The sequence below is a fragment of the Chamaea fasciata genome, unplaced genomic scaffold (genome assembly GCF_029207755.1).
Source record: "Chamaea fasciata isolate MVZ Bird 193981 ecotype frontalis unplaced genomic scaffold, bChaFas1.0.hap1 SCAF_7, whole genome shotgun sequence".
Taxonomy (NCBI): Eukaryota; Metazoa; Chordata; class Aves; order Passeriformes; family Sylviidae; genus Chamaea; species Chamaea fasciata.
The window spans coordinates 37,404,925-37,417,991 of NW_027094092.1; positions in this window are offsets into that span (position 1 = coordinate 37,404,925).

Consider the following 13,067-nt stretch of genomic DNA (forward strand, 5'->3'; position numbering starts at 1 on the left):
GATCTGCACAACTGGTCCTGCACTTGGATGGGACATGAGCAAAGCCATGGCCAGCAAAATTTTTTCTGTGGAACTCAGATTTTGCTATCCTAACGTTGCCTTGCTCTTTTCCTTTTGTCTATTCATAAAACAAACCTCTTATTGACTTAAAAACCCACAAACATGCAGAGAAGTGAGAGTTGGCTCCCCCTTACATCAGACTAACTTTGACCCTTAGCAAGCCGATCATTACACTGTCTGAAGAAAGGTAATTAAAGGGGACTGCACCGGCCAGTCTGCTCAAGGTGACCTCAGCACCAAAGCACAGGCTGGAACAGCGTCACACACTGGTCCCATCTGCAATAAATAATGTGGGTGTATTGCTGCAGAGTAGCGGAAAGACTTCAGATCAAGCAGTCAGGTAAAATACCTTTCAGAGTAGACATAAGACCACACTGCAGTTAGAGGTGTGGTTAGGAGCATACCCAGGCCAGACCTGCACTGTTGGTGGCCAGCAAACACATCTGACACTATAAAAACCACCTATTTCTGCCACATTACATCATGCAGGCAAGAGTTATATGGACTTTTGGAAACTACAAAAGAAGGTATTTGTTCCTTCCCCACACCAAACACTTCTGAAAAAATTAGCCAGCAACCTGGTTGTACAAGCCTTCTCTGACAATTCCCAATTATTAATTAGAATTCCCCTCATAATTATTAATTATAATTAATAACATCAATTAATAATAATTAGACCTCTGTTAATATCCAGAAGCTGTGGCTGGGAGAAGGCACTAAGTAATAATCAGGAGTAATTTTATGGCAGACCAAGCCAAAACAACATATGGCTTGGCTCATAAGGGGAGCTCCTAAATAATCTGCAACTTCCAGTCCACAGCTCTTTCCTAACCAAAATATCTACAGCTACTCTTTGAAAATTACTTCAGCAAACAAACACAACACAAGTGTAAATTGAAATGTTGAGAAAGCTGAAAGTCCTGGGCTCTATTTCTTGCAGGGTATGCTAAAAATCAGACCAAATAAAACCAGAACAGTAGGGTAAGAAATATGGAGAGGATATCCCTAACTATTACTATCCTTGTCTCAATAGCCTTAAAACAAGGAAAAGTATAACCAACCAAAGACTTAGAAAATGGGATGAATTAGGAAACAGACTTTCAGTACAATCAGAAAGAGCATAAATTTAAAATAGCATGGAAACTGAAAGAGAAAACAGTGAGCAAAGAGGGGAGAGAGCCAACAGCAGAACAAAAGCAGAAGGACAACAGAAAAGAGCAGTCTTGTCAACTTTCATCTTCATAAAAATAGAAATTCTGTCTCCAAAACATCACTAAATTAAAAACAACAACAAAATTCAAACAAACAAAAAGCCTGCAGGATTTCAAGACTGAAAATACTTCCCCCGTCCTCCTTGTTTTTCTTCCTTTTTTTTTTTTTTTTAATAAAGAACAGGCTTAACCTCACTTTGTTTATTAAAGATTTTGCCTGAGCAGAGACTGCACTTGGGTGTGCCTCATTCAGCACTGAGTTGCAATACAAACAAACTCCAGCTGTGATGCATGAAAGGCTTAGGAGCAGCAGAGAGCTTAATGTCTCTAATTAATGTTTATTTGGACTTAAAATGAGGCATTGGAGACTCCAGATAAACTCTGGCATGTAACACATTTCAAAGAGGAATCAGGAACCAGATAATAGGAGATTGTCACTACCGTGCTCTGGATATATTTGCAAAATGGAGATGGTGATGAGATCAGAGTATTTTCTTCTGTGCTGTGCCTAGGTATAGTCATTCTTGTGTATCCCTTTTACTGCATGGCAGGTCAAGAAAAGGAGGAAGATGTGAAAGAATACCATATTTAACTTAGCTTCAGACCTATGCTTTAAGCACTGCAGCTATGTCCAGATTTGACTTGAAACAAAAACCACCTAAAAGTACGGGTTTGTTCCCCTGTAATAAGTTTTCAATGCAGATCTGCTTTTCAAACAAAAAGTTACTTCAAGTCAGCTTTAAGTGAGGACAAAAAAGACCAGGTTTATCAAAGCTTTCATTAAACCCACAAGCCATAAAATAATCATAACCTTTCTGGTCTCTGTGCATCACAAAGAAGAAAACACACGGAGTGCACTTCTGCCACTGCTGAAAAGCTGAGTGCATTTGTGGGCAGAGGCTATCCTCACCCAGGTCCACCATCCTCAGAGCACAGACCTTTACTGGGCTCCATATTCTCCTGCTGAGGTTTCATTGGCTGTGATAAAAGCACAATTAAAGGCAGTGTACAAATACCATCTGCCTGAACTCACAGTCCAGAAGCCAGGATATTTACTACTCATGTCAGTACCCCTCCTTACCAAGCAATGCTACACACTTGCACACTTTCATTTCATCACCTAGGTCCTTGTTACTGGCTACTTACTCAAGCTTGACCACAAACACATAGATCCATAATATAAAGAAATTTAAGTCACTGTCCTGTTATGTAACACATCTCTCACCCTTCACAGGTCTCAGGAACACATCACAACAGGTCTGGCTCTGAGACCCATCAGTTCTCACCTGCAGTGCTGGCACGGTCACCAACCCCATGCTTCCCAGTCTCCAAAGATCCTCTGAAGCCAATTCCAGAAAACAAAACAGGAGCTGAGGCTGGTCAAGGACAGCAAGGTGGTGCTGGCTAACTAAGAAGATCCTGTAGAAAAAGGGTTATTTCAGCATCTTGTGCATGAGACCCAAGAGAGCCAGCATGTGGCAGCAAATGTGTGTCTGATAGAATACAGCATAGAAACAGTATGCTAACAGAATGCAGAAATTAATTACCATAGTGAAAAATAAAATAGACACCAAGTCTGGAATAAGTCAATATAAAACTTTGTTAGTCTCTTCTGTTCCCAAAGCAAATCAGACCACTGTGAACAATTCACAAACCCTTCAGCAGAAACTGGCCAGCACAGGGCTGGTTCTAACTCAGCACACCCAGTTAACCAATTTCCTCAGCTGCCCATTGATCATGGCCTTCAGAATGGCTTCTATGAAAATGGAGTCAGTATTGCCTTCTGGAAAACTCCATCTCCCCTCAGAAACACTTTGGGAACAGGAACTGTTGACCTCAGACACAGATAGTTGTTGCAATTATCAATGGTATACGTATATATAGTGGCTCATAATAAAAAAAAAGTATTTCATGATGAAAATTTTGAACTTATTTCCAGGGTTACTGTCATAATTATGAGCTTCCATTCAGCAAGACAGAAACATTCAATACCAGGTAATCCCATCTTTCAGATTAACACCAGTTTTTCAATATCGCATCATATAAAACAGCCCAGACTTTAAATCAGGGTTGAATCATCCTATTACCTGACCAGAAGAAGGGAAAAAGGTATGGAATTAATTTTGATTACCCGATCATTGGCCCTTCATGTCAAAAGAGATTGTGTTTAGCACCATCATAGGTTTGCAGGAATTAAAAACCTGGTATTTTTTTCTTCTCAGTTAACCCTGATTACCTTCCACTTCCTCAGCTGCTGCCAAGCTGTTGTTAAAACTAGTGGAAATCAATGTGCAGAAGATGAGCAGTACTCTTTGTCCCCAGTTTTCCAGGGCACACCCCAGTCCCCACCCCTCACATTTGGGTTGTGCTGCAGGGTGCACATGGGGTAGCACCATCACCAGTGGTGCAGCGTGGAGGTGGCAGTGCAATAAATGCCCAAGTAAAGGTGAGGCACTAAGGATAAAGTGGAGTTTCATGACTGAGAGGTCTCAAACAGTATCATAAAGCTTATGGAAGTAAGAAACGTTTTCCACACAACTCCCTAAGCACAGCCTGAAGTGCAATCTAAACTGAGAGAAGCTTTTTAGGCAGTTTGCCAGAGACATACTCTTCATGAAATACAGAAAATGGGACTCTCCCAAGAAGCACATTTTAATTTTATTCTTCACTGAAGTTCAGTGTACCTAACTATAAGAAATAAGGTAAAAAAATCTCATGGAACTGCTCTGGGCTGCCACAGACTGAACTATTTGCTGTACTATGGTCAGCTCAGGCTACCTGAAGTTCTCAGCCCTGTGCAGAGCTGAACTGTTAAGCCAAGGACCTTGCATCAGAAGTTCCCAGTTGATTTGCCCTAAGGATAGAGATTTCCAGCTTTAAAGCCCTCAAATTGGCACCCTTCACCAGTGTTACTTTCACTTTACAGAAGCATTTACACTGAGTGCAAGGAAAATATAGCATTAATGCTTTGAGAATAAACTTTCACTTATTTCTCACAAATATTCAGCTTCACTACAACGGATTTAGTTGGCTAAAGGTTTGAGTACTAAGTAACCATTTACAAAGGGAGAATAAATAAGTGCTAAATACACTGCACTCAGCATCCAATACAGCAAGATAGCACGGTGTCTCCAAACACTCCAGGCTTACGGAGATTAAAACCTGGCACTTGGCACATCAGCGATACCAACCCCACGGACTTGAACAGGGCTGGGATTCCTAGGCATTTCGGCCGAGCTACTTGCTACCCTAACAGCAGTCACCTAAGCCCTGCTCTATCTGAACACACCTAGGAAACTGGGCGGAAAAGAGAAACGAGAGCACTGGCTCAAGACAACCAGAGGCCCCGTCTTCTCCTTGCAGGCTGTTGCTGTGCCACCCCTACTAAGGCACGGGGCTGGCAGAGGTCCAAAGCGGAGCACAGCGGAGCACAGCGGAGCACAGCGGAGCACAGCGGAGCCTGGGGCCAGGGCACCGCACCGGCCGCCCCGCGCCCGTGAGAGCGCAGACACAGCAGCCGAGGGCGGCAACAGCTCCACCCTCTTAGAAGTACCCAAAGTGACAGGCTCTACCCCGACTGGCCTCAGCAGAGTTTCAAAACAAGCTACGACGTGTTTTCCACAGATAGAATATAAATAAATCCTAAAGAAAGAGTCACTAAATTATTATCTGCTGGTATGGTCTGTATATCCTACTGTACCGTTTTCTCTGTCTCAGTTTCCTTTAAGTCACAAAAAGGGGGACTTTTGGCAGTGAGCATCAGAAAGCCACCCAGGGTTTCTGTGGAATTTGTTGGCCTTTCAAGTTTTGTTGACAATCTGATGATTTTCCCAGCCTCAGTACACAAAGCTGTGCTCTCCATTTCAGAGAATGGAGAACCAGCCACATCACCACGGGAGGGGAGCACAGCAGGACATAGCCCTGTGGATGGTCATAACAAAATTCCTCTCTGACACAGAAGGTGCAGGAACATGAGGAAGCCTTGACTCGGTGCTAACATGTAAGAAGGAATCACCTGGGAAAGCAAAAGTGACAGCAATCAAGGAATGACAGACTGACTGATCCTTCTGAAGACTGAGTAAAAGGGATTAAGAAAATTACCTTCAATACAAGGTAAATTTAAAGAAAGATGCCTGTTACAAACTTATTCTGTATTTAGGAAATAAAAAATCAATAAATAAAGGAGGAATTAGGGTGTCAGTTCCTCTCAGAAATTACATTAGAGCACTTTATTCACCTCAGATAAAAACAGGTAAGTATACAGAAAACAAGGTCTTACTATTAAAGATAACTGCAAAAGAATAGTAGGAGAGCCTAGAGACAAATTCAGGAATGGTAAGACAAAGGGAGATGCAACTAAGAAGGAACATTAACATATACACTTTGGCAACTAGAAGAATAGAAAATTGAGCTTAGGAATTCAAAAAAGAAAAATATTTAAAAATGGCACAAGTCCACAACACTTAATATCATCACAGAAAGGTGTTCACTAGAAACATCAGCAGTATGCAGATTAATAGAATTCGTATTTTAAATAAAAGGTAAAACATTAAACATGACACTGTTGTTTAAATATTTCCAATAAAAATACTTAAAAATAAAGTAATAAAATCAAAGAAGATTCACAGATTGCTTGAAATTTTAACACAAAACCCCAGTAAAAACAAAAGGTTATAATAACTTGGCCATCCTTTTTCATATTGGTAAAGCATGATGTATTCTGTTCTAGGATAATAATAATAAAAAAACCCATACACACAAACAAATAAACAGAAAACCACACACCAAAAAAACAAACACCAAAAAAAACAGAGGAAGTCAATAGTCATCCTGAAGAACCAATAGGCAGTTTCTAGAAGGCAGAAGATATGCAGCACGTCTCTAACAAGGGGAAAAAAAAAAAAAAAAAAAAAAAAAAAGAGGAGCTGGAAATTAAAAACCTGTCATGTTCAATTATCAGAAAACTACTAGAATAAATCACACCATCTGTAAACCAACCAAAGGTACTAAAGCAGATGAATGGTAGGGAACAAATCATATGAAACCAAACTAATTTCCTTCCACAACAGACCAACAGGCCTTGTGGATAGGGAAGAAGAAATCAATGTCAAAGCTCAATTTCAGTAAAGGCCTTTGACATTACCCAGTATGACAAACTTGTAAGTAAGCTGAAGAAACAAAAATAGATCAAACCACCATAGGATGCCTCCAAAAGTCATCGGACACTACTCCTAAGGTTCCCTTTCAAAAAAAGGAAAATTAATTGAGGTGGATATTTCATGGATAACTGCACTACTTAAACTTCATCCAGTGCTTTCACTAATAATTTGGACAATGGAATAAACAACTTTATTAAGTCTGCACATGAGAAAGTAGGAAGAGCCGCAAGTATACTGGATGACAAACAGAATTCAACATGAATTCAAAGTGAAAAGCAGTTGGGACAAAGAAAAAGGTCACAAACCAAGCAGGAACTTACATCAAGCACTGTATTTTCATAATAACCCCCAATTTAATGACTTTGGGACAGGAAATGGCTGTCAAGGTAGCAGTTCTTAGGAGAGGAAGGCAGTAGATACCAAGCAAAAGGCAAGACAATATAATGCTATCATGGAAAGAGAAACATTGCATGAACAGATTTATTTCATGTGGGTTTCAGGATGCAATTTGTCTATTTCAGTTGGCACTGATAAGGCCTAGGATGAGGTAACACCCAGTTTCAGAAAATACTTGAGGCAATTTATGGAAGATTATTAATTCCCTGCTTTATCCCTCCTGCCTTGAAGTATATAAAAACTTGTTGCAAAAGAACAATCACACATCTTTGCACACGGTAGACAGGACAGGGAAAAAGAAAAGCAGGATTATGGTTAGAACTAAGGAAAATCGTTATAACTAAGAAGGGTTGTAGCCCCACCCCACTAGAGATTACCTGGTTTGTTTCTTTATTTGTACAAGCATATGACACATACAAAGAGCATCCTAAAAAGACACACAGGGACAAGAACAAGCAGACCACTTTTGAGCTTCCAAAACTACAGAAGACCCCCCCAGTGATCATGAAAATAAACTCCCTTCTCTTCAAAACCATGCACTGCATGTTGCTGTGCTAGCAGTCCCCAAAATGAATCTCTAATTGGAACAGAGCTCTGCAAAAGCACACAGCTGGGAGCAGCTGGGGAATCAGCCACTTGCAGACAGGCAGGTGCCATTTCCTTTTCACCAGTGTAAACTCCACAGCTCACTTGACAGCATCCTTGCTAAACAGTAATTCTTGCAGGGTTGTCATTTACTGATGGCTTTGGGAGAAGGTTGTTTTGACTAGAAACCTCAGACTTACAGCTCATTTAGAAGCATAGCAGTTGTTTGATGGTTTTAATCTGCTTGACATCCTGGCTTGTTATACCAGTATATCAAGATGGTATGACAAACAGGCTAATTAAATGGAGAGCAGGGACTGTTTTCACAAGCTTCACTCCACACTATAGAGGTGAGCTCCAATTCCTTGAGTGCTGTCATTCAAAACAAGTCACTGAATTTAGAGTTGTTGTCAGGGGAATCCCAGGGATCAGGTGAAGGTGCCTGAAGTATATCAATTGAGTTGTCAATAGAAAATCTGTCCCATTCCCAGAGTGAAATTTTCAATCAAGGTGTAAAGAAAAACTGGAAGCTAATGTACTTGAGGCCAATTACACAGTGTGGTCAAGGGATATATAGACTGGACACATGCTAAGAAGGATGCTACAGTCTCCCTGATAACTCTCCTAAATTCATTTCCATGTGAAAGCAATGACTGGGTTTTCCACAGGTGAGTGACCATACTACTGCATTTTTAGCTACCTAAGTTAAAGCTGACATTAACTTCAGCTAGAAAGGGTAACCACATCCCATACTCATTAGACTGGACAGAAACAAGAGGAATTCAAGTTACAGGGATCCTCATATTTGCCAAGATCTCACAGACCTTATAGTCCAAAGAAGCTAAAAATTTGCTCTAGCCAGAAGAAAAATTTGCTCTAGCCAGAAGAAAAGCTCTCTCTCTTTTCAGCTACTGCAAAAGGCCAAAAAATAAAGGTCTACTCTCTGACAGATGACATCTAGGTGGCATTTTTTAAGTGTTCTGACCTCTACAATAAAAAAATTCTTCACAAGGTGCTTTTTTTCTTGCTAAGGAAGATCCAGGGTTGGGAGAGAACAGAGCATTCATTTTTAACAATTCTTAACCACATATCATTTGGGAATTCACAAAAGAACATTAACAGCAATTCTATAATAACCAAATGGAAAGAAAAAATTACTCCATAAATACTTACTCCAAAAACAAGCTTGTTTTCCCTGGTTTACAGTTTTGGGCCTTTCATGAGAAGAACAAGCTCCCAAACGCAAGCTATTTTCAAGTTCTACACAGAACAGCCTCAAACTGAATGAGTGGGAATTAGATTCTTCTTTTTGTTCTCTTCCAGAAACAATACTTTACAGAAAATGAGAGGAAATATTTTGATTTCTTAACAGCAGAGTCCTTCAAGACTAAGTCTCAAATATGAAAGTCCTCAAATGTAAGAATCAATCAATGTTTAAACCCAGAAGACCCACGACACATATTTCAAGGCAAAAATAACAAAGTACAGGGCAAGTCCATGAGACACCTGTTCTGAAAACAGAGCTCATGAGAAGGTAAATAACTGCTCAGCTTGCAAGCTGTTCAGTTTTACAGGAAACGTACTTGCACATTATTGCAGCAGATGCCTCTCTTTGATTTTTTTTTTCTCATTTCAAGCTCAGAAAACAGCAGAGCTTATTCTGTTGGTTTCAGTCTTATAATGTTTTATTGACTAAAAACAGCATTGAGGAAAGGAAATGCAGTGTTGCTGTAAAGATCATATTGGAATCATGTCACCACTGTCATCTCAGCACATTCCCTATACTTTCACTCTGCCATCCTATGAGTTTCTAACAGTTTGGATTCTGTATCATTCTCCTAATGCCTACTGCTTCAGTTGCTGTTATGACCCACGTAAATACTTCTCTCACACTCCTTCACCTGAATTCTGCCTTGGTCTTTAAAGAAGGTCTTTCTAAAGTGCTTCCTGGGATCACCTAGTTCAGCCTCCCACTGAAAGCAGGACTAATGCCAACACTAGTTCTAATCAGGTTAGTCATGCCTTTCTCCAGAGAAGTCTTGAAAACCTTCAAAGTGAAAGGTTTCACAACTGCCCTAGGAAACCTGTTCCTAACTCCTAACTATCTTTACAGTCTCTTCTGGATAGTTTCTTACCATCCTTCTGGAATCAAAGAGCCCAAAATCAGACACAGTATTGCAGCAGCTGCTTCAGCAGCATGATGAGGACAAAATTCTTCCTCAGTTTGGTGACCACATTCTCCTACCTAGGCTAGTATGCAGGCTGCCATAATTGTGTTGTGAATTCACTGCTGGCTCATGCTCAGCACACACCACTGATTCTGAGGATCTCTCTCAGCAAATCTGAGAATTTTGCGCTTCCTTGTCAAACAGCTTGAGGTTTCTGTCAGCCAAATTCTGAGCCCAGGCTCTATCTTGCAGCATATTAATTCTTTTCCCCATAGAGGACTACTGACTAATAATTAGGGTCAGCTATGAAGAAACCAAACATCAGCCCCAATATCACCTTACAGGGTAATCCACTTTTAGCCACTTTACATATTAAGATTGAGTAACTGATCTGAGTACAGTGATCCATCCAGTTCAAACCACCAAGCAGTCCATTCATGTTACTCATAGTTCCTCTGGTCTACATGCAGACACTGTGGAAGAGTGTGTTAAAAGCCATTCTAAAGTCAGTGTATGAGAATATCCACCACAGCCCTTGCTGACACAAGTCATTTAATCTTATAAGGCCATCTGGTTGCCTAAGCAATGCTTATACACATCTCCTTTATAGCCTGTCCCTACTTATTTCCACTTCTTTTTAGGTCTTCTAGTTCACTAATAAGCACCTTGCTTGTATAAGTAAGCCTTAAAAAGAAAAAAAAGAAAAGAAAAAAGAAAAGAAAAGAAAAAAGAAAAGAAAAGAAAAGAAAAGAAAAGAAAAGAAAAGAAAAGAAAAGAAAAGAAAAGAAAAGAAAAGAAAAGAAAAGAAAAGAAAAGAAAAGAAAAGAAAAGAAAAGAAAAGAAAAGAAAAGAAAAGAAAAGAAAAGAAAAGAAAAGAAAAGAAAAGAAAAGAAAAGAAAAGAAAAGAAAAGAAAAGAAAAGAAAAGAAAAGAAAAGAAAAGAAAAGAAAAGAAAAGAAAAGAAAAGAAAAGAAAAGAAAAGAAAAGAGAAAAGAAAAGGGAAAAAAAAAAAAAAAAAGAAAGAAAGAAAGAATTCACCCTCACAGGCCAGATGTCTAAGCAGACCCTCACCACAGTATCACAACTGATACTTTCCAGGTCTTGTTTTCCTTCGTGAACGTAATTCAGAGCTTTACCCTTGGTAACTCCAGTCTCCAACTGTCAAAACACACCTGGTAACTTGGCAGGTGAAATAAAATGGACATGGATGGATGCCTGTTTCTCATATCCTGTTTCCTCAACACGTCTACTGTCCTGTCTAGGCCTGAAACTATTTAAGAAAGCATACAGTGGTTAAAACCAGTCTAATGCACAATGCAAAGGATTTATCAGTAGTTTTATGGAGAGTTCCAATGCTGCTGAAATGTCAGACGAAAGAGGGTTTTCCAGCAAGACTGCTTCTTGCAGCAAGTAGAGATATCCGTATCACTGGTATATCATGGGATGTATATACATTGGCCTTGAAAGGAATGAGTCATTATCTATCAAATTAGAGACTACCAATCAGTGTAATTGCACCTGCTCCTCAGATCAGGATCAATTGTCACCAGGCAAAGAAGGAAGACTTGAACTACACTTGCCACTCTTCTGAACAAGCCTTAAGATTTTTCAAAAGGCACACAAGAGAGCATTTGTGCTCACATGTGCACATGACACTGAGGAGAGGCAGTATGGAAACCCAAGATATCATGCAGATACCTACACGCTGTCTACCTCACACTGCATAGCACAAAGCAGAGACCAGAGCTGCCATGTTTTACTTCAACTTCTTCATGATTCTTCACAAGCACTTGAAATTTCTTCAATGTAAGCACAGCTTAATATAACTCTCTTTCCAAGGAAATGCAGAGAAGTGGCTCAAGTCCTTCTGCTGGGTACTTCTGATCTCAGCATTAGGCACCATCAGATTGTGCAGGCAGCCCCTGCAGCTGTGTCCTGACCCAGAAAACTTCACATCCACAGAAGTTGTCACTTATTCTCTGGGTACAGATAGCCCCTTGATCCCTTTCCAGTGAAGTTCACCTTCCATTTGATTAGAAAATCAAGAGTTCAACGGTCCCTCTTTGTAGTCTAAGACAAATAGACTGCACATTTTATCCTCAGTCACAATGAGCTGAGCACCACTTTTTTGTCCAACCTACTGAAATATTCTTCAACACAGAAAGGGTTTTCAAGATTTTTTTTTTTTTAAAACAAGCCTAACAACAAAACATACTCCACTTCATATAACAATCATGCACTAATTCTATCCTGAGTTTGGGAACTATTTGCTAATTCTGATTAAAATTCAGGAAGTATTACTGAAGTACATAAACTTCTCAGATCCTGGGATGTGGCACAGGAGGCTTTCTCTCAAAAATGCTTACTTTGAGCTGGTAACATAACAGGAGCAAAATAGTAAGCTGTCAGTAGTCTAGCACCTAGATAGTAATTAGATATTCAGCATCAGAGTGCATCCCTCTGGATCACTCCCCAGATGAGCTAATAGGATAATCCTATTATTCCAGCAAGAGTATTATTCAAAGATATCTTCCAGAATTTACCTTACCAGTGTGTATTAAATAGCAACATAGAGCAGTGTGTTCTGAGACATTAATTTCTTTCTTTTTGAAGTGTGTGCCACAAGAACATCTTGAAGGAAGAGAGGACAACAGCCAATCATTACAAAGGCAAGAAAGGAACATAAACCTTGGCCAGAAGATTTTTGGTTTAAATTCCAATGTGATAGCTACTTGACTTTTCTGCCTCGGTAGACAAAAGCAAATTTCACAGAAAAAATAAAGAATATCAATCATTGTCATGACAGGTTTTTTTCCCAAAGTTTTTTTTTTTGCACTATGTAATATAGTGCATCTTCTTGTCATTGTAAAATCTGGGCCTGAGATATGCTATCCGTCTCAAATTACAGAGAACACAAAATGCAAGACATGCTGAGACAATTCCACCTGCAGATACAGGCATAAATAAAAGACATGTCAGAAATGATCAGCAAAGTGTTGATCACCTATTAGTTCCAACAATGTGATAAATCTTTTACTTTATAAACTGGATCACTGTTTGACTACGGTTTACATCAAGGCCTGTTCAACTCTTATCCAGTTAAAACTCTCAGAAAGAGTTCTTCATACCTTCATAGCTTCTTATCATTCCATCATGCAGTGGTAGTTAGGATGAATTGAGGATCTTGTGGTGATGCACTGAAGGTTATGAAAAGCAGAGGGATTTCTGCCCAAATCTTATGCTGGAATCTAGATCAGACCTAGATATTCACCTCTTCTCCATTACAAGGAGAGGGCAGATCCAGTTCTGGACTATGATGCCAGATTTTCTCCTTAAATCATCACTACACAAACAAAAGGCAGAAAAGACAGCAGCTATTGTGTTCAGTGATGACTACTGTTTAAGGCTGACCTAGCAGATCAAACAGAGGAACAATACATAAAGGTTTAGGTCTCCTTTTGTCTGGAAAAAAAAAAAAAAAAAGGACAA